Consider the following 26,917-nt stretch of genomic DNA (forward strand, 5'->3'; position numbering starts at 1 on the left):
GGTAACGAAGGATAAAGTGTTTAGGTAGCAGAATAAAATACCTTCGTCATTCCAGACTTCAAAACATGCCAAGTGCAAACAACACAATTTAACATAGATTTATAGTCTCTTCCGATGGTGATGGACTTGACAATTATGTTAAACACTTGCTTTTTCATTTGTCATTTCTAAAGCACTGCTGGGCGACACTCTCACTCTCATGCACGACCCTCATACCAATTTGGCGAATCTTGCATTTAACGATTTTCTTTATGTTTTACTTGCCCCAGTTCCACATGACTCGGGCTTCAAATAATCTCAAACCGTTCTTATTTCCTTTAAATGCTTTGATCACCTTCCCAGGGTTTTATGATTAACTTTATAGACTAGGCCCTAACTGTGTGCGCATGTCATGTCCCTAGAATCGGCATTGAACGAAAATGACAAAAGGACTAAATAAAAAGATGACTAGAAATAATAACAAGAATAAAATCTTAACACAACATCAACGAGACTTAAACAAACTGATACGACAAAAATGGAAAGATAAGAAGGTTTGACACAAGACAATATTCGGATTACAACCCTAAGAATAATCCGGATAACAGAAATGACAACAAAATAAACCACCAACAGCTTCTCTCTTGCTAACCAAGGAACGGAGCGTCCTTCCATTTTATCAAAATTGGCATCTTAGCCACTAAGCTTTGGATTAGTATTGCCAAGACCATTATCAGCTTTCATATCATCAACCTCCGTCAACAAGTTCTCGATAGGGTTCGAGTGCTCCATGTTACTGTTATCGATCACAATCCGCCCTTCTTGGATCATTTTCTCTACTTCCCTTCTCAAATTACGACAACTCTCAATGTTGTGCCCTATGACATTGGAGTGGTACGCGCATTGCGCTGGCGGATCAATGTTTCTTGCATGTGGATCTGGAGTATATGCGGGGAGCGGCTCAATCAAGCCAGCATGCTTTAGCCTTTCAAACAGACTTGCATAAGATACTCCGATAGGGGTGAGAGCCTTTCCTCGTTTCAGCAACCTTTCGTTCCTAAATGCTTGATTGGGCCGGAAACCTGATCTAGGGGGCTTCCGGTAGGCTTGTGAGGGTGGATAGGCCTTCTGTGGAGATGGGTATTTGGAATGTGAAACCCATCTTTGGGAACCTCGTGGAGAGAAGTAGCATTGGGGAGGGGAGTAGCGTGGACGAGTGATGGAGCTACTCGGGTAGCTAGGAAAGCTGTCATAAGTGGGTTGGGATGGAGAGTATGGGGGATGGGTAATGCCAGAGTTTGAAAAGCTTGGCGGTGGTGGGGGTGGTGCTTTCCCAGTTATCCATGCCTGATACATGTCTGCCACATGTTGTCTAAGCATTTTCACTTCTTCTACCAACCCGTTGTTCTGTTCGACCAATTGTTGTCGGTCATCAGTACCGACCCATCCTGTTTTGATGTTCTGTGTCATTTGCTTTGCAGGGAGGAGTTACCAAAACCAACCACAATTATATATATGAACACAACAAAAGGAAGCCAGCACATTAGTGTCAGGGCATTTGACGGATAATCATATATTAGAGATGCAATGCACCTAAGCAGTTAAACTGTTCTATCAGAAATGCGATGCACTTGCGCTTTCCTTTATTTTTCTTTCTTCCTTTTTTTTCTTTTTCAGTGATGGTCGAATCTTATAGAGATTGCCTACGTATCATGACCCCGCATGAATCAGACCTTGCGTAGTTCGGACCAATAAAAGATAAACAATACTAATCATTTTTTTTCAATTTTTAAAATAAACTGGGTTTCAAAGGTTTGAAGATGACCTACGAACTCGAAAATCAAACAACCCACATATTCTAATTAAAGATCTATAACCCTAAGGCTATTTCGGCAAGAACGGTTTTAAGACGCGGCCGAAGCTGGCTCGGCTTTATTTTGACCAAAAATTCAAATGGTATTCACCTAACCGCTGACTCTTTGTTTTTTTTTTTTCAAATTACAATAAAAATCGGGTGTTGTAAACTTGGCCCTTCAGCACCTCGGGGACGAAGATTTTTAAGGCTGTGTGGGTCAACTAGACCAAAAATCCTAAACATGACCCAAAAGGTGGCTGTTTATGCAAAGTCAGCCTTCCGGCGTCCCTTTCGGGAACATTCGTCTATGTCTTGATAAAACAGCGTCACCCGACTTCTTTATGACAAAATTAAAATTGGACATATTTTTGGCTATTTTTTTAGCAAAAAGTGGAGGCTGGACACTGCCCGACTTATTTACGACAAAATTAAAATTTTGACACGTTTTTTATTTATTTATTTATTGGTTTTTGGCTTATTAGCAAAAGGTGGGGTTGGACCCGATGAGGGCTGCCTACGTATCTCACATCCGGTGAGAATCAAACCAGCGTAGTTCGGGCCTCGTGAATAAGTAAATGAACTAATATTTTTTTTATTATTGGAACTGTGAAAGAACTGCTCAAAGGAAGTATATATATATATATATTTTTTTTGATTGATTTCTTTTTGAAAGAAAAACTCGTAAAAATTCCTTTTCTTTTGATTTGAACTTTGAGAATTTCAAAAGTAAAAGGAAGTTTTTTTTTCGAATTTCCATTTGTCTTTTTTTTTATTCTAAAGAAAAAAATATTTTTTGAATTTTACTTTTGATAAAAGAAATGCTTCTAAAAAATATTTTTTTGAATTTTGAATTTTCTTTTCAATTTTGAAAGAAGAATCAAAATATTGTCGGATATTTTTTTCTTAAAAGAAAACATTTTTATTATTTTTGTTTTATCAACAATGGAAAATAAAGATATTTATATTATTTTTTGCAAGACATATTTTTTTGGAGTTTTATTTTGAATTTTCTTGGCAAGACAAATACTCTTTGCAACAAATAAAGATATATATATCTTTTGGAAATAAAAAAAAAACTTTTCGGATTTATATATATATATATATTTGCGACAAATAATGAAAGACTTTTTTTTTTATTTTTTGCATTTTCATAAGCAAATAAATAAAATAAAAAAACCATTTTAAAAATAAGACTCTTTTTTATTTTCATTTTCTATTTTTCCTTTGCTTTTAGTAAAACAAACTAATAAAACATTTTTTTTTTCATTTTCTCAAAATTTCGGTAGAGTTTTGACAGTTATTTGGGCATTGTTTTTTTTTTCAAAAATAAACAATCAATTCCCTAACCGCTATTTTTTTCAATTTTAAAATATTATTCCTGATATTCAAAAGTCAATCAGCACACAAGTACGAATCAAATAAATGCGCAAGTAGGAGCAAGTAAGATGCTTCAGGATGGTCATTTTTATTTTTTGGTACACCTGTCCTAGACAGACCCAACCCCTGTGTTGAGTCTCCAAAGTCAAATGCACGTGATGCAAACAAACGCTCCTACTAGGGATCCGGCATGAAGCTGAGTTATTCTAAGTGAAAAAACCTGAGGCATATTGATCTAGCCCTGGCTTACCCAAACGGACAGTTTGAGCCGAAGCGGGGGCAACGTACCGGGAGCACGAAAGTCTACCCGGCCTAGTTACTTGTCCCAACTTCGTCTTATTTGGTATGACTTTAACAGAAAGGTGGGCCACGCGCACGTGTACACCATAAATTCAGAAGACTCAGAAAGAAGAAGGGTTTCATAGCAGTTTTATATACACAATTCAAATAATATTAAAGCGGTAAAAGCATCATTTAGCAGATTAAGCATATATCATGTAAAAATCAGATAATAAATAAAGCCAACTATAACAGTTATTTTAAGCTCGAATTCTTGAACCCTGAACTAGTGGTTCTAGGAAATTTCCCCAGCGGAGTCGCCAGAGCTGTCGCACCTCCTTTTTCCGCGCCCGCGAGGGTGTGAAGGGAGTTTTCTCCAATTAAAGGACAGTCGAAACGGGATTTGTTTGTTTGTTTCAGAGTCGCCACCTGGGAATTTTAAGGCGTCCCAAGTCACCGGTTTTAATCCCTGAATCGAGGAGAATATGACTCTGTCTATTTAACAGTTTGCACACCAGAAATCCGGATAACGAATTCTGTTAACTCGGGAGAAGGTGTTAGGCATTCCCGAGTTCAGTGGTTCTAGCACGGTCGCTCAACTGTTATATTCGGCTTGATTATTTTGATTGGTTAAATACATTTTTTTTGCATGATTTTATTGTTACCGCTTCTATTTAGATTTAAAGACCCTTCTTTGAATCGAATCACGTGTACGTATATTCGTGTTATAAATTATATTTTTAAAACATGCGGAGTTGTGTCACGCGCACGTGTACACAATAATATAGATAATATTTTTATTAAAAATAATTATTTTCGAAATTATGCTTTAAAATAAATTAAGAACATTCGCCCTTTTGGTATAATTAAGTAGTGAACCTCACATCTCGGGTTTTTATGAAATTAGTAATGATATTCTCCGAGGAATCCCTTTTATTAAATATTCGATCGAAGTTGCGCGAACGCATAATCCGAATTGCTTTTAGAAATATAATCAGGTTACGCGAACGTATCCCTAATCACAAAAATATTCTTGATAAGGTTCTCTACAAATTGTTATTACGTGTTGACCGCGAGCCTTGTTTTACACATATGAATCATATACCTCAAATTTTAAAGAATTAATGACGTGAAAAAGAAAACAGACAATATGTATCTAAAACTAACATTTTTTCGTGGATACAACATTTGGATGTCCATAAATCGAATCGTGTATAAAATTGGGAAAGAACTTAAAATGATAAACAAATTAATAGTTTCCGCAGAATCTTCATTGTTTCATTTAAGGCGAATTCTTCTTCTATATATCTTTTACATAAAAGGCCACGATTCGTTTATAAATCCCATGTCCTTCTCATGTATTTGTTTTAGTCTAAAGTTACAATGGTTTGGTTAATGTTTGCAATGGAAGATAAGATTCAAGTTGATAAGAAAAAGAAATATTACAAACTGATTCAATAAAATTGCTTTATATACAACGTAGTTGTTCGTCTGAACCATTCATAATATTCTAACGTAGTATCAAGCTAATCAATTCACCTTTCTTATGGTTATACATATACCCGTTATCTTACCATATATGAAAAAATACAATCAACATCATTTTAACCTTATTCAACAACAGAGGTTAGTAATGTAGTTTTCTTGATATTTCTATTCTACTTTACATTTAGCTAACAATGTTACGAGATGTAATCAATGGCCCATTTTTATGTCATATTCCCTATTTTGACAATTTAAATATGACTATGCTAATGACAATTTAAATATTGAACTTAAAATCAACCATAACGACATTACAACTAACAATTCCTATATCAAACTTAAACAAGATTATGAGACAAATTCACGAAATAAACATAAATGATAAACAAGAAATTAAACTATACAAAATTCGGATTCAAGATCATCCAAACAAAGTATGAACATGAATGAATCTATTTTAACACAACAAACATGACGGATTAAACGATTAAATCAATATATTTCCTTTAACACAACTAAATTCTTTTTAGACAAATAACAAGATCGACGAATAAACAATTATGAACTTAAGCTTGATCTTAACAATATTAACAATTTCTAACAATACATAAACACATGAAACAAATTGAAGAAACAATTAATTAAACTTCAATTTGTATCTAACAAACATTAAACTAACAAATATTCACTTAAATAACAATACAAACATGAAATAAACATGAAACATAACTAATTAATCTTTCGTTTGAAATCTGAAAAATTAATTTAACAAACAACACATGAGCATGAACTAAAAATTAATTCAAACGATAAACAAAACAAACATTTGCCGATTTTAGATTCGAAAATATCAAAGCAAAATACGGACAAAATAAAACTCAAAAACTACTAACCAGATCGAAATGAAATATGTACGGACTGTTTCGACGAACCTCGAATGGGAATGAATCTGTCCGGATTCGACGACGAACTCAACGACGAACTCACCTTCCTTGTAAACTTTGACGAACTCAAAACGACGCTCGACGACTTCGACTAAAACGAAGAAGACGGAGGGAAAGGAGCAGTAGTCCGCAGCTTCAACCCAGCTGAAATGAAGGAGAAGTGATGAACGGAAGCAGCTGGAAGTGAAGAAGAAGGTGGAACGGAAAGCAGCTGGTCGACGTTTGGACGCCATGGACGTGAAGCAAAAGCAGCAGCTCGGAGACGGCTTCCATGGCGACGCTCAAGCTGAAGAAGACGAAGAAGAACAGCAGCATTTGAGGCTTGTTTTGGCCTCAAACTACTCGACGGAAGCAACTAGCCTCAAGCTCATCCATAGCGGAATGAGCTGGACGACGAGGGCAGCGACGGGCTTGGCCGTGACGAGCAGCGACGATGGGAGCTTCGAACAACAGCTGACTCATCGAGGGCTGTGTTCGTTTGGTTGTTTGGTTGAGACACAGAAGCAGCATGGTCAGCCATGAGCGTCGAGCTCAAGCTTGAGCTCGACGAGCTTCGTCAATGGCGGATAGGGCTAGGAATTTCGGACGAAGAAGAAGAAGATGAAGACGATGTAGCCATGGGTGGTCGGAGAGCAGCTTTGTTGCTGCGTCAACTGTTGGACGGTGGTCGACGGGCGGACATGGGAGGGTAACTTGGAACTTGAGGAAGAAGAAGAAGATAGGAGGGTGGCGGATGATTTTGCAATTTTTAGGGTTTTCTTCATTTTGTTTTGTTTTGTTTTTCTTTTTGTAAAATGTAAGACAAAAGGGGTTTGGGTCTTTTGGGTTATGGACTGGGTCGACCCAGTTCGAAATGGACTGGGTCGTAGGGAAGATTGGGCCATTTTTTGGGCCTGTGGCTTGAAATTGAAGAAGAGGCCCAATTCCGACTTTCCTTATATTTTCGCTCTCTTTTCTTCTTTTATTTCTCTAAAACTAAATTATAAAAATACTTAAACTATTATTAAGAACTAAATTAAGTTATAAAAGTGCAAATTAACTCCAAATAACAATTAACGCACAATTAAGTAATAATTAAGCATAAAATTGTATATTTGGACATTAAATGCTAAAATTGCAAACGATGCCTATTTTTGTAATTTTTAATTTTTGTAAAACAAATTTAATTACTAACAATTGTAGAAATAAATCCTACATGCAAAATGCGACATATTTTTGTATTTTTTATTAATTTAACAAATAAACATGCACATACAAATACAAATAATTATTCAAAATATCACAAAATTGCACACCAAAGAAAAATCATTTTATTTTTGAATATTTTTGGGAGTAATTCTCATATAAGGAAAAAATCACGTGCTTACAGCAGTCAGCTCATATTTTTGGCACATCTACTCCTTCAGCATTCTTCTTCATGGTAGCCAGGGGACCATTAGTGATAATGTCCCATAGCTGATATTCTTCTCCGATGATGTGATCTTTCATCCTATTTTTCCACCAAGAGTAGTAGTGGCCATTAAAGAGTGGATCGGAGGCCTATCACTGGATTACCCTTCCCAGTTTCCAGGTGGTGCTCTTATCTTGATCTGTTCCTAAGGTGTTAGCCTCTTCAAGGATAACTTGCTCTAATACCAATTGATGTTTTAAGCGTCAACACCACACAAGCGGGGGGTGATTTGTGTGGTACCCAATTTTCGCTTAACTTAACTATGGAAGGACCTGGTCCTTCTAGGTGTTCCAACTACTACTGTTTGCGGAATAATAAATACAAAAAATAAAGAACACAGAGATTTTACGTGAAAAACACCGGGCTCAAAAGTTAGAAAAACCACAACCTACTACTCAGTAGGATTTTCCCAAACTTCCACTAAAATCACTGAGCCAAAATAGCATTTACAAAAACTCTTTGTAAACCTAAGGATTAACTCTAATTCCGTTGTGGCAACCAGCCTCAACTGTTGCGACAACTTCAAGTTAACTCTAACTTGAACACTCTAGATACCTAATACAATTGCTTCTATTAAAGCTGAAAGGTACAATGTAAAATCACCTACTACAATTGACGTAGAATAAAAGATAGACACATGAAACTCTTTATGGAACTGGTTCTTCAATCTGGTTCATGTAGCTTCAGGTTTGCACACTTGAATCACACACGAACTGCTTCCAAAAAGCCTTGCTATTTTGCTCTCAATTCATGTTTAACTTCTGCGTTTTTGTGCAACGCTTGTAATGTGAGAACATCCTGTAATTTATAGAGTTAGTAGATGAAGAAATAACTAGAGTTCTGATGCAACTCTTCCTTGGTGGAAGAGTTCTAGTTGATTTCAACTTCTAACTCCTTCCATATCTTGGATAGTGTTCTCTTTGATTAAGGAGTCCTTATCATTATCAATTATGCAACCTTTTCGATCAGGAGATATTAAATACACCAAGTTAAGCTTATCTCCTTCACGTGCAACCAACATGCTCGAATCTGCCCGTTTTTGTCCACCTGAGCGATGGACCTGAGTGATGGACCTGGTTCATCCTGAGTTCCTTTGTCAATCTTCAAAACTAACCTTTACTTGGGCAAACATGATGTCATAGTCCTTCGACAACTCTAACCACCTCCTATGGCGCAAATTTAGATCTTTTTGCTTGAACAAGTGCTGCAAGCTCCAATGGTCTGTATAAAACTCACAAGGAGCACCGTATAAGTAATGGCACCTAAGCTTTAGGGCGTGAATAAGGCAACTAACTCAAGGTCGTGAACAAGGTAGTTCTTCTCATGTATCTTCAACTGTCTAGATGCGTAGGCAATCACTCTACCGTCTTACATCAACACCACTCCGAGCCAATGCTCGAGGCATCACAATAGACCATATAAGACCCCGAACCTGTAGGCAGTATCAAAATTGGGGTTGTGGTCAAAGCTGTCTTGAGCTTCTGAAAGCTCACCTCACACCCCTCCATCAACCTGGTCATAGGGGCTGCAATCGATGAAAACCCCTCCACAAAATGACGGTAGTAGCCCACCAAACCAAGGAAACTGCGGATCTCGGTAACTGAGGATGGTGTGGGCCAACTCTGCACGACCTTTATCTTCTTCAGATCCACCTGAATACCTTCACTCGATACCACGTGGCCTAAGAATGCCACTGAATCCAACCAAACTCACATTTTGAGAATTTAGCATATAACTTCTTCTCTCTCAGAGTCTGAAGCACAGTCCTAGGTGCTGCTCATGATCTTCTGACTCCGAGAATATACCAGAATGTCATCAATAAAGACAATGCCAAACGAGTCAAGATATGGCCAGAACACACTATGCATCAAATGCATAAAGGCTACTGGGGAATTGGTCAACCCAAATGACATGACAAGGAACTCTTAACGACCATACCAAGTCCTGAAAGCAGTCTTCGGGATATCTGGCTCCCAAATCTTCAACTGAGGGTAACCTGAGCGAAAATCAATCTTAGAAAACACATGTACGCCCTGAAGCTGGTCAAATAGATCATCAATACAAGGCAAATGATAACAGTTCTTCACTGTCACTTTGTTCAACTGGCGATAATCAATACACATACGCATAGAACCATAATATTTCTTTATAAACAAGACAGGAGCACCCCGGGGTGATACACTGGGCCGAATAAAGCCCTTATCAAGAAATTCACCCAGTAATAGATCAATGCCAAAATCAATATCTCTATCAAGCGTCCTTCATGGAAGATCAACTGGAAACACATAGGGAAAGTCCCGTACTACTGGAACTGAATCAACTGAAGGGGTATCAATACTGACGTCTTTCACATAGGCTAAATATGTGTCACACCCCTTCTCAACCATATCCTGAGCTTTCAGAAAAGAAATAACTCTTCTAGGAGTGTAATCTAAAGTACCCCTCCACTCAACACGCGGTATACCTGGCATAGCTAGCGTCACAGTTTTGGCATGACAATCAAGAATAGCATAATGGGGCGAAAGCCAGTCCATGCCTAAGATAATGTCAAAGTCCACCATGCTGAGCAACAATAAATTGGCTCTGGTCTCAAAACCACTAATAACAACCAAACACAACCGATAAACGCAATCCAAAACAAGAGAATCTCCCACATGAGTAGAAACATAAACAGGGGAACTCAAAGAATCCCGAGATACACCCAAATGCAGAGCAAAATAAGAAGACACATAAGAGTAAGTAGAGCCTGGATCGAATAGAACTGATGCATCTCTGTGACAAACTAATATAATACCTGTGATGACAGAATCACAGGCAACAGCCTTGGTACGAGTGGGAAGGGCATAGTATCTGGCCCGGCCTCACCCTATAGGGAGACCTATACCTCCCCGACCTCCACCTCTAGCTGGATGAGTATGTGGGGTAGAAACTGGAGCTGTAACCATAGCCTAAGAACTTTGCGGGGCACGTTGTGGCTAAGAAGTCTGTGGAGGTGCACCCCTCCCAAGTCTGGGGCAATCCCTCACCATATGACGTGTGTCACCACACTCAAAACAAGTTTTGGAAGGACGTGGTGGCTGTGACTGGCTCAGACCAGGTCTGCTGGACTGACCTCTGAAAGCGCCCCGCGTAGGAGGCGTGCTAGAAATCGGAGGTGCATAATAAGGCTCTTGAGGCCTAGGAGGAGCTGGAGCACTATTGGCCGCTGGAAGAGCTGAATGAACAAGATGACTCATATAACCCCTACCATGATGACCTGCAGTTGGGGTACGGGCACCAGAATAATGGCCTGACTTTCGAGACCTCTTGGCCTCCCTCTCCTCTCTCTCCCTAGCATGCATACCCTCAATACTCCTAGCAATTCTCACCACCTGCTGATAAGAAATATCCATCTCCAATTCACGAGCCATGCTAGACCTGATGCTGGGAATAAGGCCCTCAATAAACCGGCGAACCCTCTCGTGAACAGTAGAAACTAAGGCTGGTGCATGCCTAGCCAAACTGGTGTAACAGACAGCATACTCTGAGACAGTCATAGTACGCTGGCGCAAACGCTCAAAATCTGCGCGCCATGCATCCCTAGGGCTCTGAGGAACATACTCTCTCAGGAACAGATCTAAAAACTGAGTCCAAGTCAGTGAAGAAGCCTCATCCGGACTATCTAACTCATAGGTGCGCCACCACTCATAGGCGGCTCCTCGAAGTTGGAAAGTAGTGAAGGAAACCCCGCTCGATCCTGATAAACCCATGGTACGAAGAATACGGTAACACTCATCTAGAAATCCCAGAGCATCGTCCGATGCTAGACCACTGAATACAGGGGGCTTGTACTTCTTGAACCTCCCAAGCCTCAACTGCTCATCCTCGGAAGCCGCTGCCCTATCCTCGAGCTAAACCGGCATTGCAGGCAATACAGGAATAATCTCAGGAACCTGCTCAACATGCACGGGCTGCTCAGGAGTGCAGGCGGCGGGAGTCTGTGCTCCTCCCCCGGCTTGAGACGTAGCTGCTGTTGATACCTAATTTTTCACTATATATTTTTCAATATGCAAATACCTTCAAAATAGCATACGTACACATATATAAGTATGTCCAAATGTTTTATTATTTTTTCCTTAATTTTTAAAGGCTTTTCAATCAATTTATTTCCCTATTTTATCCATAAAAACTGAATAATGATTTCCAAAATTATGATTTTTGGTAATTCGTTTAATGCAATTTCCCATTTATGCTAAAATATAGCTAAGAAATTTTTTGCATATTTTTACAAATGTATTTAGTATTTTTAAAGGCTAGATTGCACAATTGCAATATTAGCCTCTTTTAGGATTTAATTGCGGTTATATTCATGAAAATGAAGTCCCGTATTTTTAAATTGGTACTTTTAATTTATTTCCAGAAATCAATTTACTATTTTTTATTTTAAATAGGGAAAATGACTATTTAAATGATAGCCCAATTTCATTTCAATTATAGCCTGAAATTGAGCCCAAATCTGACCTACTTTCCCAACCTAATTGCAACTCGAACCCGTCCCCCTAACCCAATTTAAATGACCCAACCCGGACTCCCCACCTAACCCCTTTAATCCTAACCGTTGATCATTTTAGATCAACGACTCACGTTCCCCCTTTCCTTTTTTAACCCCAAACGACCCCTAAACCTATCTCATTTCTCACCTACCGTTGCCCTTGAATCCCTCTTCTCTCTCAACTCTCTCTGAAATTCCTATAAACCCTAATCGCCACCATCAAACCAAACCCTAATCCACCCTGATACCTACCTAATCCATGGACTTCCGTGGTCATTTGAGACATGTACCAGTCTTCCATGGCTCCTATGTGTTTGGTTCTATGGTTTCACGACTAGACTTCGAAGGAGTTTGGTACAGTCCTTGCTCAATTGGTGTTCATGGCCTTTCTCCGACCATCCACGGCCTTTCCTGGCCATTCATGGCCTTTCACGGCGGGTCCTCAGCATTTTCTGGTTAGATCGTTAACTTTCGAGATCTTTCTCGTTTTCTTTTGGGTTTTTTAAAACCGTAATCTCTAAGATCTTTCGATTTCTTTCAGATCTACCTTAGATCTGTGCTTACTAATGATACCCAATTTTTTCTTATATATTTTAATATCCAAAATACTTTCAAAATAGCATATGTATGCATATATATGTATGTCAAAATGTTTTATTAATTTTCCTTAATTTTTAAAGATTTTTTAAACCAATTTATTCTCCTATTTTATTCATAAAAACCCAATAATAATTCCCAAAATTATCAGTTTGGTGATTCATTTTTTGGATTCTCATATTTATGCTACAATATAGCTAAGATATTCTTTGCATATTTTTACAAATATATTTAGTATTTTTAAAGCTAAATTGCATATAATTGCAATATTAGCCCCTTTTAATATTTAATTGCGTTTATTTTTATAAGAATTAAGTCCTGTATTATTAAATTGATAATTATGGGTTACAAATCATTTTAGTACTTTCAATTTATTTCTAAAATTTAATTTACTATTTTTTATAAAATAAATGGGAAAAATGGTTATTTAAAATCTAGCCAGATTTCATTTCAATTGTAGCCTAATTCTACCTCAATTGAACCCCCCAATTTCAATTTAAACCGACCCAAACACAGTTTCATTAAACCACCCACATACCCGTTTTAGTCCAGGCCGTTGATCATTCAGATCAATGACCAATAATCACCTTTGCATTAATTAATTCTGAACTACCCCCCAAACCCTTTCATTTGTTACAATATGCCGCCTCTGAATCCCTCCTCTCTCAAATCCTCTCTACAGCACCCTCAAACCCTAGCCGCCGCCACCCTAATCCATGGCCTTCCGAGGTCATCGGAGACCTATACCAGCCTTCCAGGGCATCTATGTGTTTGGTTCTGTGGTCTCATGACCAGGCTATAAAGGGATTTGGACCAGTCTTTACTCAATGACCCTTCTCCGATCATCCCTGACCTTTCTCCAGCTAGCCATGGCCATTCAAGTCAGACCTTTGACTCCCCTAGTTAGATTGGTAACTTTCAAGGCCTTTCTCGTTGCTTTTGGGTTCTTCTGAAGTCCTAATCTCTAAGACATTTTCGACTTCTTTTAGATCTACCTTAGATCCATAATTGCCATGAGTTTTTAAACATCTTCTCGAAGCTTCTTTAACTTTGCTCTCAAAAAAAAAAGACTCTTCATCTTTTCTGATTAGGGTTTATTCCTTCAAGTTCTCTTTTCAAAATCTTTTTCTCTGATTTTAATGTGTCTGTGGTTTTACTATGTTTTGTTCATGTTATTCTCCTATCTGAGTTAGCATATTGAGAACCATAGTTACTTTGGGTTCATTCCAGTTCTGAAACTGTTTGTTGGATAAGTGTTTGTCTGGTTAAGTTCTTGTTCGATTTATTTGATTATCATCTTTTTAGCTTGATTATTGTTGAAGGAACCTATGTCTTTGGGTTTGAAACTGTTCGTTTGGATACCTGACTCGACTTGAGGTTCTTTGTTTCTGAATCTCTTTTCTTTATGTGATTCCTCTAATTCTGGGTTTTTACTATCTTTAAAACTCGACTATGCCTTGAACCCTAACTTTTCAAAGGGTTTCTCATTTGTTACTGTGAGACACTTTGCATGCTTCAGATACTCTATTTTTTCTTCACTGTTAATTCAATGTGACTCGTCCTACTAGACTATCATGCTTCGAATGTTTGCTATCTACTGAACTTTGTGCTACTATTACATGCTGTTTCTTTTGCCAATAGGTTTGGCTTCACATGTCTAGTGTTTGTGTACTCTATTTATATGCTGAGGTTCCTTCTTTGATTGATCTTCAATCTTGGGGCTGATTTCAAACTTTACTTTTGTGAAACTTTATTTTCACTCGCCTATTAAAGTTAATTGATTCTTTCCTTATTTTGCTTTGCTGAATCTTTTTCCTGAAATAAGTGTAATTTTGTACTTAGACTCGATTGCTTACTTAATGTTTTACTACTTCTTTTATGGCAATAATCAGTCTACCTACAAACTGATTTCTCTCCTTATTTTGAATCTGTTAGCCCCGTTAAACAAGTGATTCCTCAGTTAAAGGGAAATCATTTGGTTGATTGATTCTGACTGTTGATTGTTTCTATATTTGTATTAAAACTTTACTTATTACCTTATTTCTCACATGTTTTCAAAAGGCTATAAATACCCTGCACCCCTCTTCTTTCAAAGAGACGAACTACTTGAGTTCAGAACACACATTTCACTCAAACTCTCTCTCTCTCTCTCGCTCTTTCTTTGTTACTGCTTGTATTGCTGCCTTGTCTAGCCGGCTGAAAGCCAAGGCTAGGCTGTGGGAACTTGCTCACTTTTCTTTCTGCATTTGCTTCTTTACTGGTATGTTCTAATTAACTTTCCAGCATCAACAACAACATGTTTTCCTTGCTATTTCCCTTACTCTTGCCTATTTCTGTTTGTGTTTTAATCAAGTTGTATTGTTAAGCATGTTGTAATCTGCACCTTCCTTTTCTGAATTCATGTTTCCCCAATGTAAGAACTATATCAGTCACTTATGAACCACAAACCCCCATATCCCCTATGTGTTTGTATTCCTTGGTTGGTTTGAGGGTGTTCCAGCATTAGACATTGTTGTGCATGACCCCAACTTGACCCTCCCTGATCACATACTTCATATCCTCTTTATGTGTGTATCCTCTGGCTGGTTTATGGGCATACCAACATAACTTATTGCTGGACATGTCCATATTTTTGACCCCTTTTAGGGTCATAAGCCACCTGCAATGTATTCCCAAACCCCTGGCCCCTTTGTGCTATTACTGATGCTATATAATTTTAGCTTTTACTACTACTGCTTTCTATACTACCCCTCTCCCCTCTACATTCTCCACTCAGTTTTAAATCTCTACTCCTGCACTTCCACCATATTCTTAGACAAAAGTTCTGCCCCTCTTATGTGAGCCTTGCCTTGGGACCCATGAGCTCTCTCTGAACATGGACACATAAGAGTTGGCCCTTCCACACTGCACTCATCTCTATCTGGTTATGTAACTTGGGTGTGAGCACTGTCTGGGGTCCCCTTGAGACCCTTAGGGAACTTTGATACACTCAAGTCTAATAAATGCTTTTAAACAATGGCATTTGAGGTGGTTTATTCCATAACTCAGAGAGGAAGTCAAGAATTAGGCTTCCTCTAGTTATAATTTTTCTTTTATACTTCCTTGATGTAATTCATTATTCAGTTTGTAATAATTTGTAATAAACATGGGGGTTGGCAGTGAAAAGGGCTGGGTAAGTATGCATACTTAAGGGTAGAAATCATGCCTATAAGATCTGTTGTTTTAAATTCTGCATGTTTAACCCTGCACTTAGGTATCATGCCAATAAGATCCGTTTGTTTAAATTATGCATGTTTAATTCTTCATTTAGATAACATGTCTATAAGACCTGTTTTCACTAAAATTCTGCATGTTCTATATATAGGGAACCTGCCTATAGGACTTTCTTAAATTCTGTATGTTATTGTCACATTTAGACAACATGTTCTTAGGATCTAAATGGTTAAAATCAAATATCATGTCCATAAGGTTAAGAACAAGTACCCTTTTTTTAGAAATCATGTCTATAGTGTCACACCTCCTTTTTACATACCCGCGAGGGTACAAGGGAGTTTTTTCCAATTAAAGGACAATCGAAACGGGATTCGTTTATTTATTTCAGAGTCGCCACTTGGGAGATTTAGGGTGTCCCAAGTCACCAATTTTAATCCCGAATCGAGGAAAAGAATGACTCCATATTACAGTCTGCGCACCAGAAATCTGGATAAGGAATTCTGTTAACCCGGGAGAAGGTGTTAGGCATTCCCGAGTTCCGTGGTTCTAGCACGGTCGCTCAACTGTTATATTCGGCTTGATTATCTGATTTTATACAAATATGAACTTATGTGCAAAATTTTATCTTTTTACCGCTTTCTTACTTATTGTTATTATTTTACGAGAATTGCAACGTCGTGGAAACATATCTCGAACCACGTTACATCAATGCACCCGTAGTTGTTTGGCATATCTCGACTCGGTTGAGATTTGGATTTGGGTCACATAAATGTGCACCCGAGTTAAGGAAAATAAATTATTAAAGGCGCGCCTAAAGCAACTAGCGTCTTGTTATTTTGGGGAAGGCCGTAAAATTCGCTAAACGGCCTGTCCTCGAATTCTAAGTATTTTAATATATACATTTAGAGGGCCCCGCAGCTTGTGCATTTTTTGTTTGTCGAGGCTCGTCTCATTCATTATTAAAAAGAATTTGCAATGTCATGGAAATACATCTCAGACCACGTCACAATCAATGTACCCGTGATTAGAGACACATTTCGATTTCGTTGAGATTTGGATTTGGGTCACATAAATGTGCACCCGAGTTTAAGGAGATAACATTATTAAATACGCGCCTAAAGCGACTAGTGCAGGGTTATTTTGAGAAAAGGCCGTGAAGTTCGCTAAGCGGCCGATCCCAAGTTCTAAGTAATTAACACATACATTTTTGAGGGCCCCGCAATCTATATATTTTACTTGGCGAGGCTCATCTCATTTATTTTAAATGGACAAATCCTAAAGCGATTACATCTTTTCTATTAAAATTAGTCTCTAAAATAAATAAAATCCTAATTAATTACGAGCTTTTTTTTTTATTTAAGAAAGCATGGCATACTAATTGCTATATTAATACAAATATTGATGAACAAGAATTTTACTAAAAAAATTCGAAATTATAAATAAAATAAAAATTTGACAACTAATATTCAAAAGAATCAAATATAGTTAGATTGAAGCTCGCATTGTTATATATAAAAAAAACTATTGGAATTAATTATTCACAACCATTTGAAACTGGATTTAACCATAATTACTAAAGCTTAATAGAAAGTTTATTAGACTTAAACGTTCTTCTAATTTTGTTTGAACTCAAATCATGCCTTAATACCTAATTCACGAAATTTAGTTCAAATTCATGCCTTAGCTAAATTTAAGTACTTGTTCACAATTAACCTACTGTTGATAATCTTAGAACCTTCATAGCTAGTGAATTAACCCGTTTTGCCAAGCCGATTCATTAAAGACTAACTTATGTTATTTTCTCTTATTCCAATTATTATTCAATAATACATAAAATAGCCTAAATACAATCAATAAAAGGAACAGAGAAAAAGCGAAATTAAAACTTCAAAATTCGATTCTTCATATGTATTCATGCTTCCACATTTTTAGCTTGCAATAACTAGTATTACATTCGTGTACCTGGTATTGGAAAACAAGAGAAGATGAAGATGAGAAGCAGCAACAGTAGTAACAATGTAGCACAACAACGACAGTACAGCAACACAGGAATAGACCAGTAACAGTAGGAATAGTAGAAAACCCAGGAGACTATAAACGACTCCAAGTATAGATAAGAAGTAAAAGGCAGGAAGGTTCTGACTATTTCAGATCTTAAGCGAGGCAATGAAACAGTAACTATTCTTTTTCAACTTCAAAACTCTCCAAAATGAATTCTGCCCCTGTATATTCAGTGTATCCAGAATGTATATTGAGTGTATACTTCTCACTCCGCCCAATCTTTTTTTCTTCTCTCTATCTATTTTTTCCTCTTTGTTTTCCACCCCTTCTTCCTAAATTTTCTCTTCTATTTATAGCAAAATTTTCGAAATTTTCAGATTTGTTTTTTTATTATTTTATTTTTTTTTAATTAAAAGAAATCCCACTTACAAATTGCTTTTATTTTTTTAGAAAAAGAAATCCCACCTTTATTTACTTTTATTTTTAAAATTCCAACTTTAATTACTTTATCTTATTTAAAATCCCACTTTTTATTTTTTTAAAAGAGAATCTCACTTTATTTAACTTTTCTTTAAAAAACAAACCACTATCTTTTCTTTTTCTTTTAAAAATGCTACTTTCAATTACTTTAAATTTTTTAAATTTTCAGATACCTTTATATTTATTTTTTAATTCCAACTTTATTTTACTTTTAAATTTTTTAAAACTTTTTACTTTTTTTAAATTTTCTACATTCTTTTACTTTTTTTTATTTTTTTATTTTTTATTTTTTTAAAATCATTTCCGAAATTACTATATATATATATATATTTTTTAAAATAAAAATAATAAATAAAATAAAATATTTTCGGATTTATTTTTATATATAAAAAAACAAAAAATAAAACTATTAATAGTGATAATTCACTTTTTATTTTTTATTTTTTCGGTTTTGTTTTGTGTTGGACAAAAATGAAGAAGGGGTGTTGGGTTAATGGAGCGGACCGGATCGACCCGGTTTGAAACAGACCGGGTCATGGGGAAAGTTGGGCAATCATTTGGGCCTGTGGTTTGAAATTGAAGAAGTGGCCCAATCCGATTTTTCTTTGTATTTTTGTTCTCTTTTCTTCTTTTATTTTTCTAAAACAAAATTATAAAAGTACTTAAATTATTATTAAGAACTAAATTAAGTTATAAAAGCGCAAATTAACTTCCAATAACAATTAACGCACAATTAAGTAATAATTAAGCATAAAATTATTCATTTGGACATTAAATGCTAAAAATGCAAAAGATGCCTATTTTTGTATTTTTTATTAATTTAACAAATAAACATGCATAGACAAACATACAAATAGTTACACAAAATATCACAAAAATTGCACACCAAGAAAAATTATTTTATTTTTGAATTTTTTGGGAGTAATTCTCATATAGGGCAAAAATCACGTGCTTACAGTTGCCCCTCTTTGCCCGAAGACACGAATGGTTTTCGTGCAAAGATAAAGCGAGCGATTTTTTCCCATCCGAGTACTCCGTGTGAAGCATTTTTTTTTATTTTTTATTTTTTGAAAAAGATTTGACCGAACCTTTGCTTCAAAGGTTTCCTACATATCCTGGGCTAAACAGGAATCAGGTCAATGTAGTTCGGGAAGTTTTGGTAGCTGGGACTACCGTGGGACTGCAATGTTACTGTTGTTGCATGCTATTACCACTGCTTACCGATCTCTTTGTTACACCGTGCTTAAAAGAAAACAAGAAGCTAGGCTAGACTGCAACTTGTTCTTGTTGCCTTCCTTTCTTGTCGGCTTGTGTTTCCTCCGGTACTTTTTTTCCGTGAATTTGGGGATGACACTGGCCCTTTGCTTTTCTGAATACCAATTTTCATCATTTTGTTCGGTCCGTTGGGGACATGACTTCCTTCATTAAGCTTTTTGGCGGTTCCTCTGGGGATACGGCTCTCTTCATCAGATCTGTTATGCTGGGCATAATTTAATGTTCACAGGCCGCTTCTTTCAAGACGCGTCTTTTCTTCCTTTTGACTCATGCACTTGAACTTGTGTTGGGACCTCTTGTTACAACTTTCTGCTTTCCGGTGCTGGGGATTTTTATTGTTTCCTGCTGGGGATTCCTGTTGTAACCTTCTACCTTCCGGTGGGTTACTGATTTCAAGATTTGCAGTATAAGACTCAAAAGTATTCCTCTTGTTATACAGGTGGGTGCCTGAATGCAAAAATATGAAATGTATGCCCGCATTATACTGGTGGGCGACCTAGAACAGAAATGAAAAGACAGAAATGTATTCCCGCATTATACTGGTGGGCGACCTAGAATAGAAATGAAGAGACAGAAAATGTATTCCCGCATTATACTGGTGGGCGACCTAGAATGAAAAGACAGAAATGTATTCCCGCATTATACTGGTGGGCGACCTAGAACTGAAAAGTATTCCCGCATTTTACTGGTGGGCGACCTAGAACTGAAAAGTATTCCCGCATTTTACTGGTGGGCGACCTAGAACTGAAAAATATTCCCGCATTTTACTGGTGGGCGACCTAGAACTGAAAGTATTCCCGCATTTTACTGGTGGGCGACCTAGAACTGAAAGTATTCCCGCATTTTACTGGTGGGCGACCTAGAGCTGAAAAGTATTCCCGCATTTTACTGGTGGGCGACCTAGAACTGAAAGTATTCCCGCATTTTACTGGTGGGCGACCTAGAACTGAAAAGTATTCCCGCATTTTACTGGTGGGCGACCTAGAGCTGAAAAGTATTCCCGCATTTTACTGGTGGGCGACCTAGAGCTGAAAAGTATTCCCGCATTTTACTGGTGGGCGACCTAGAGCTGAAAAGTATTCCCGCATTTTACTGGTGGGCGACCTAGAGCTGAAAAGTATTCCCGCATTTTACTGGTGGGCGACCTAGAGCTAAAAAGTATTCCTGCATTTTACTGGTGGGCGACCTAGAACAGAAAGTATTCCCGCATTTTACTGGTGGGCGAAGAACTGAAAAGTATTCCCGCATTTTACTGGTGGGCGACCTAGAACTGAAAGTATTCCCGCATTTTACTGGTGGGCGACCTAGAACTGAAAAGTATTCCCGCATTTTACTGGTGGGCGACCTAGAGCTGAAAAGTATTCCCGCATTTTACTGGTGGGCGACCTAGAGCTGAAAAGTATTCCCGCATTTTACTGGTGGGCGACCTAGAGCTGAAAAGTATTCCCGCATTTTACTGGTGGGCGACCTAGAACTGAAAGTATTCCCGCATTTTATTGGTGGGCGACCTAGAACTGAAAAATATTCCCGCATTTTACTGGTGGGTGACCTAGAACTGAAAGTATTCACGCATTTTACTGGTGGGCGACCTAGAACTGAAAGTATTCCCGCATTTTACTGGTGGGCGACCTAGAGCTGAAAAGTATTCCCGCATTTTACTGGTGGGCGACCTAGAACTGAAAGTATTCCCGCATTTTACTGGTGGGCGACCTAGAACTGAAAAGTATTCCCGCATTTTACTGGTGGGCGACCTAGAACTGAAAGTATTCCCGCATTTTACTGGTGGGCGACCTAGAGTTGAAAAGTATTCCCGCATTTTACTGGTGGGCGACCTAGAGCTAAAAGTATTCCCGCATTTTACTGGTGGGCGACCTAGAGTTGAAAAGTATTCCCGCATTTTACTGGTGGGCGACCTAGAGCTGAAAAGTATTCCCGCATTTTACTGGTGGGCGACCTAGAGCTAAAACGTATTCCCGCATTTTACTGGTGGGCGACCTAGAGCTGAAAAGTATTCCCGCATTTTACTGGTGGGCAACCTAGAACTGAAAGTATTAAAATTGTTTCCTCGTTCTTCCGATAAAATTTTTGACAATCGGCAGAAAATGTTCTGCCCCGGTTTTGGTGATTTCCCTGGCATCGTGTCCTGCTGCCATCATCAATCCTTCGCTTTCCTGCAGCAGACAAAAGGATTTAGTTAGTTTTAATCATGGTGGGAGGAGGTGCCTTTCCGGTGGATGATTTTTCCTCTCTTTCCCTTTTCTTGCTCTGTGCCCCCATAACTGGTTGGTGGACAAAGTTGCTTGCTGGGGGTTTCTGGCCTGCTGGGGATTGATTTTCAATTTATCCCCTTTTCTGCTTTCTCTTTACAGTACATGCCGTGGGAGTCTGCTTTTACTCCCGGAAACACTCCCTTTAAGAGTTTACTTCCTCCAAAACTGCAGGGTACAACATTGCATTGCCTGGGGCTAGCCTTTAGGACTGTTGGGGTTACCCTGCATCGGATGAATCCCTCTTCGGTCTCTGGTAGTAAGCTTTAAAAAATCCTTTTCAAGACAAATTTTTAGAAAGAGAAATAAAAAGATAGAAAAGGAGAAAATCTTTCTGAACCAATACTTGGCGGGAAAAGAAATTCAGAAGAACTTATCTGGATGACATGACTGGTCCCCGTGATCATGACGTGCACCATAGATTCCCGACCCAGTCTATTTGTATTAATCAACTTGCCCGATGGTCTTACTTGCTGGGGATAAATGAGTGTCCATTTCTTTGCGAATGTGGACCCTTTTGTTGATCTGTCTTGTCGCCTCATAGTGCCCTTCGAGGGGTTTTCACTAATGAGACTCTCTCTTTTCTCTCAACTCCCGGCGCCTTATGGTGCCTGTGAAGGTTTTCACCGATAAGACTCTCTCATTTTATATCTCTCATCTTATGTCGCCTTTCGGTGCCTATGAAGGTTTTCACCGATAAGACTCTCTCATTTTATTTCTTCATCGAGGAATCGGGGTGTTGTCGATGTGACTCTCTCTTCTGGAGATCCCTTTGGACTATCAATTCATTTCCAATTTCATGATCCTCTTCTTTGCTGGGGATCGGCGTATTATTCTCGGCTTTATTTGCATGACTTGGCACCTCTTGGATATTGATCGGGAGGTCTTTTGGACGTCGATGCTGGTTTTGGTGTGGGGCTAAAGCAAGGCTATCAAAATGAAATAATTTGATGGGTGATCTGCTACAACTTTTGGAATCTAACCTTTGTTGAAAATTTTAAAACATAACCTCTGCCCCAGTTTTCTTGCTTGGGGGATTTTATTTTTACTCTAGGTTGAGCTACGTGCGTTATGCACACTATGCCTATTATGCATACTTATGGACATTATGCACACTATGACCGAGCCGTGAGGCGCCTACGTATCCTTTTCGAGGAATCAGGTCAAGCGTAGTTCCCACGGTTTTGTATTTCTTATGATTTTTATCTTCTTTTTCTTTTCTTTCTCCTTCTTTTTTTTTCATTTTCCTTTAGTGATTTTTTCTCCTTTTTTTTTCTTTTTCTTTCATATCTTTTCCATTAGTAATTCCAAAAGAGGGGTATGAAAGAATAACTTAAGGCTCAAAAGGGGGAAACAAGAAGGTTAAAAGTGTTTGGATAGAAGAAAGAACTGCCTCTGTCATTTCATTATCCAATAAGCACCAAGTACAAACAAACGAACCGATAATTGCCATAATTAAAGAAATTACGCATAATATCTCTTGACTGCATCAGAATTGATAGCCATGTCGACACATCTCCCCTCGATATCTGTCAAACACACAGCACCGTTGGACAACACTCTGGTCACGATTGTGAGCACGTAATTTTTGCCTTACGAAAAACTACTCCAAAATAAATCAAAAAATAAAATAAATTTCTTTTACTGTGTAATTTCTGAATTTTGCGTGGTGTTAAATATTTGTTTATGTCCGTAAAATGTTTGTTTTGTTATAATTAAACAAAATAAAAATAAAAGTACATGTCTCATGTATATCTAGGATTTAAGTACGCATTTAATTAAGTTAATTTAAATAAAATCACAAAAATATGCATTAATTCTATTTCAAATGTTTCATTGTTTGATTGATGTTTTGTCTATGTGTTAAATAATTATTATAGATTGATTAATATATTTTTGAGAAGTTAAAATTATATTATAGTTAATATTATTGTAATTTTGATTTTTTTTATTAGGATTTTTTAATAAAATCAGAAAATAAAAAATTGCATAAAAGTTATAAGATTTGGACCTGGATTAAAATCCAGGCCCAAATCAATTGAATCCCTTTCACAGCCCAATCCAAAACAGCCCTGTCCGGTCCAATTCAAAGCCAGAACCAAACGACGTCGTTTGGTCATCTCTCATCAAGGGCCGTTGGATTAAATCCAACCAACGGCCAAGATCTCATCACCCGAACCCAAGACCCTTACCCGATCCATTGACCCGGTTCAACCAGTCCCCCAACTTAAACCAAACGACATCGTTTGGTTAAGTGAATAGATCCTAGCCCTCCATTCTAATTGATCCAACGGACGATACCAATCCACCCTACCCCTATATAAATCCCAAACCTTACCCAGCCCCTAACTGAACACCCCCCCCTCTCCGCTCCTGTTCATCATCGTTCTAAACAGACCCCTAACCCTAGCCGCCCCTATTCCCCTTCGCCTGAAACCCGGCGGCATCAACGCCGCCGGTCACCAACTTAACACCCTAGGACCTCCTGAACCTCCCCTACACAAATCCAACCTTAGTTTCCTTCGAATCAGGCCACAACTCTTCGAATCTTAAATCGAAGGTTGGCCTGAAAACTTGATCTAAACCAATCAGCCCCAAATTAACACCATGGCTTCCCCTAGTCATCCTGAGTATGGATCTGTTGGTTGTTAGGTTCGAATCCGTTCGGAACTTCTCGAATCTTCTTTTGAAGATTCGGACCAAACAAAAATTTACCCAGATCTGTTTCAAACTCACACCAGTTACCCTCCTGGCCTCCCTCGTGCCTAGAATATCTTTGGTTCTTCTCGAATCTGACCAGAAATGGTTAAATCCCAAATCGAGTTTTTAAGAACCTTAAAAAATACCGAACTTCCGGATTCGGTTCAGATTATGATGAAGATTGAGGTTTAATCGACCTTAGTCGAAGTATTTTCATTGGAAAATACTTCGACTAAGGTCAGTTTGATTTCAAACAAAAAATCCGAAATCCAAGTTGAGTTCGAGTCAGAATAAAATTAAAGTTCAGAGGTATTTTTCTATTTATTGTTTTGTGTATTCTACATGTATTGTTGTCCGTATTAATAGCTTGTTAATTTTTCATATTTGTTTTGATCAATTCTGTCATTTCTGTCTATTTAATCCGAATGTGAATTGTTTCTGTTGGTTGTGGTTATTTACAATGTGTGTAATCGACTCGATTAAGTTCGTCGATTAGTTATATTACGAATTTTTTTATTTCTGAAAATGTTGACTAAAACAGTCTGCTTCTATTTTAGACTAATTATTGACAAATGTTGTAAATAGTCAATTGATTAATGCTCGTCAATTAAATCATGATTGTCTGTGAATCAGTGAATTCAAATGTATGTTGTATATGTTATTGTCTGAACATTAAAGTTTCAGGGCATTGTCAGTATTGACAATGATCCTGTGTGTGTTTGATTTTGGTTTAATGTTAAGTCCAGTCTGAATTGTTTTGATAATTTCAGAAATATGCTGTTATGATGTTAGTTCTGAATTCAGTGTTGTAATGTCCAGTTTGAATTCAAGTTTGCAAAAGTTGGTCAAATGCAATTGTGTTAGGAAGTTAATAGGATTGGTTATAGCTGTAAATCAGGAGATAACTAAGTTTGTACAGATTTTAGAATCTGTTTTGTTATAGGTTCTGATTTTTCAGTAATAGCATCAAGATTTCAGGGGCATTTCTGGGAATGAGCAGTAAAAAACAGGGTGTTAGTACTAGTATATTATAATGTAATGTTAGTGGCTATTAGTTAATGATACTAATGGGGAACAAGGGATAATGGGCTGCTGAAAATCAGGGAAAAGGTTTTACATAATGGGATTTTCTGTTTTTTTTAAAGAAGAAGGGGGTCCAAGAAACACTTAAATCGCCTAGGACCAGCCCTGTATAAATACAGGAGCTGGACAGACAGTTCACAGAGAGAATTTTAACAAGAATTTGGAGAGAGAATTTTTAAGAGAGAATTTTAAGAGAGAAAAACAGAATTTTGAAGAAAAAACAGAATTTTCATAGAGAATTTCTAAGGGCAGAATTTTTCAGAAGGAAGATTCTAAGAAAGAAAAAGAAAGGCAGAGAGAATTTTTAAGAGATAATCTTTAAGAGATTTTGAGGGCTGAGATTTTAAAGAAAGGAAACCGAAAATAGAACACTCACATATACACTCACACACAGATACAGTATCAGAAACAGAAAATCAGAAACAAACTGAATTAGTAACTGAAGAAAAGCTGAAATCTGAAATATTGTTCGTGTTGAATCTGTTCAACTTTGTGTGATTCCACTGTTCCGTTAAAATCTGAAGTGTCTTTCAAAGTATCTTACTGTGCATCTGGGCTCTTCGAATCCTATTCTTGATCAGATTTACTATGTTATCAGTATATTCTACTGAATTTGTTACTGCTGTAACTGCTGAAACTTACTTCTTCTACCTCCATTTTCAGGTATATGTCTTTTAAATTTTAAGTCAGAAAGAGATTTCAGCATGACCCGTCAATGAAGCTTGAATTGAAATGTTATTTTCCAATTGTCCAAGTTCATTAGTTCTAATTTCATTTTTATGTTAGTTAACTAATAGTGAATTCAATTTGATAGCTATGAGTTAAATTGTCTTATTTTGAAATTCATATAAAGTTTTGTAATAATGTTAGCTATTCCGAAATCTCATTGGTATAGATATACGTGAATTGTCAAAACAGGGAGTGAGGCATAAAAATGGGCCATTGATTACATCCCATAATACCATTAGTTAAATGTAATGATTAAGAAGTTACATTAGTAGAATATCTTGTAACAAATATGATTTTTTGTTTAGGTTGGTATAAGTTATTATATGGTATGATGACAGGTATAATCATATGAGTAAAGTAAGTTGGTATAGCTCATCATGATGTTAAAACGTTATGAATATTTACGCCAAACAGTTAGGTTATATGTAAGGTAACTTTGTTGAATTAACTTGCATAATAACGCCTTTTCTATAAATTTGATGCTTATCTACTTTCATAAAACAAAGTGACCAAATAATTAGGTCTATTAAGATTAAAACGAGCATGTGAGAATAAGTTGAGTTGTATATACACAAATGGCAACTTCTTAAATCAATGGTAATTAAAAATAGAATTTGCATTAAGTAATCACGAAAATTCTCGGAAAATAGTTCCTTCCTTTATGAATTATTT

Source organism: Nicotiana tabacum, chromosome 11, assembly GCF_000715075.1.
Source record: "Nicotiana tabacum cultivar K326 chromosome 11, ASM71507v2, whole genome shotgun sequence".
Taxonomy (NCBI): Eukaryota; Viridiplantae; Streptophyta; class Magnoliopsida; order Solanales; family Solanaceae; genus Nicotiana; species Nicotiana tabacum.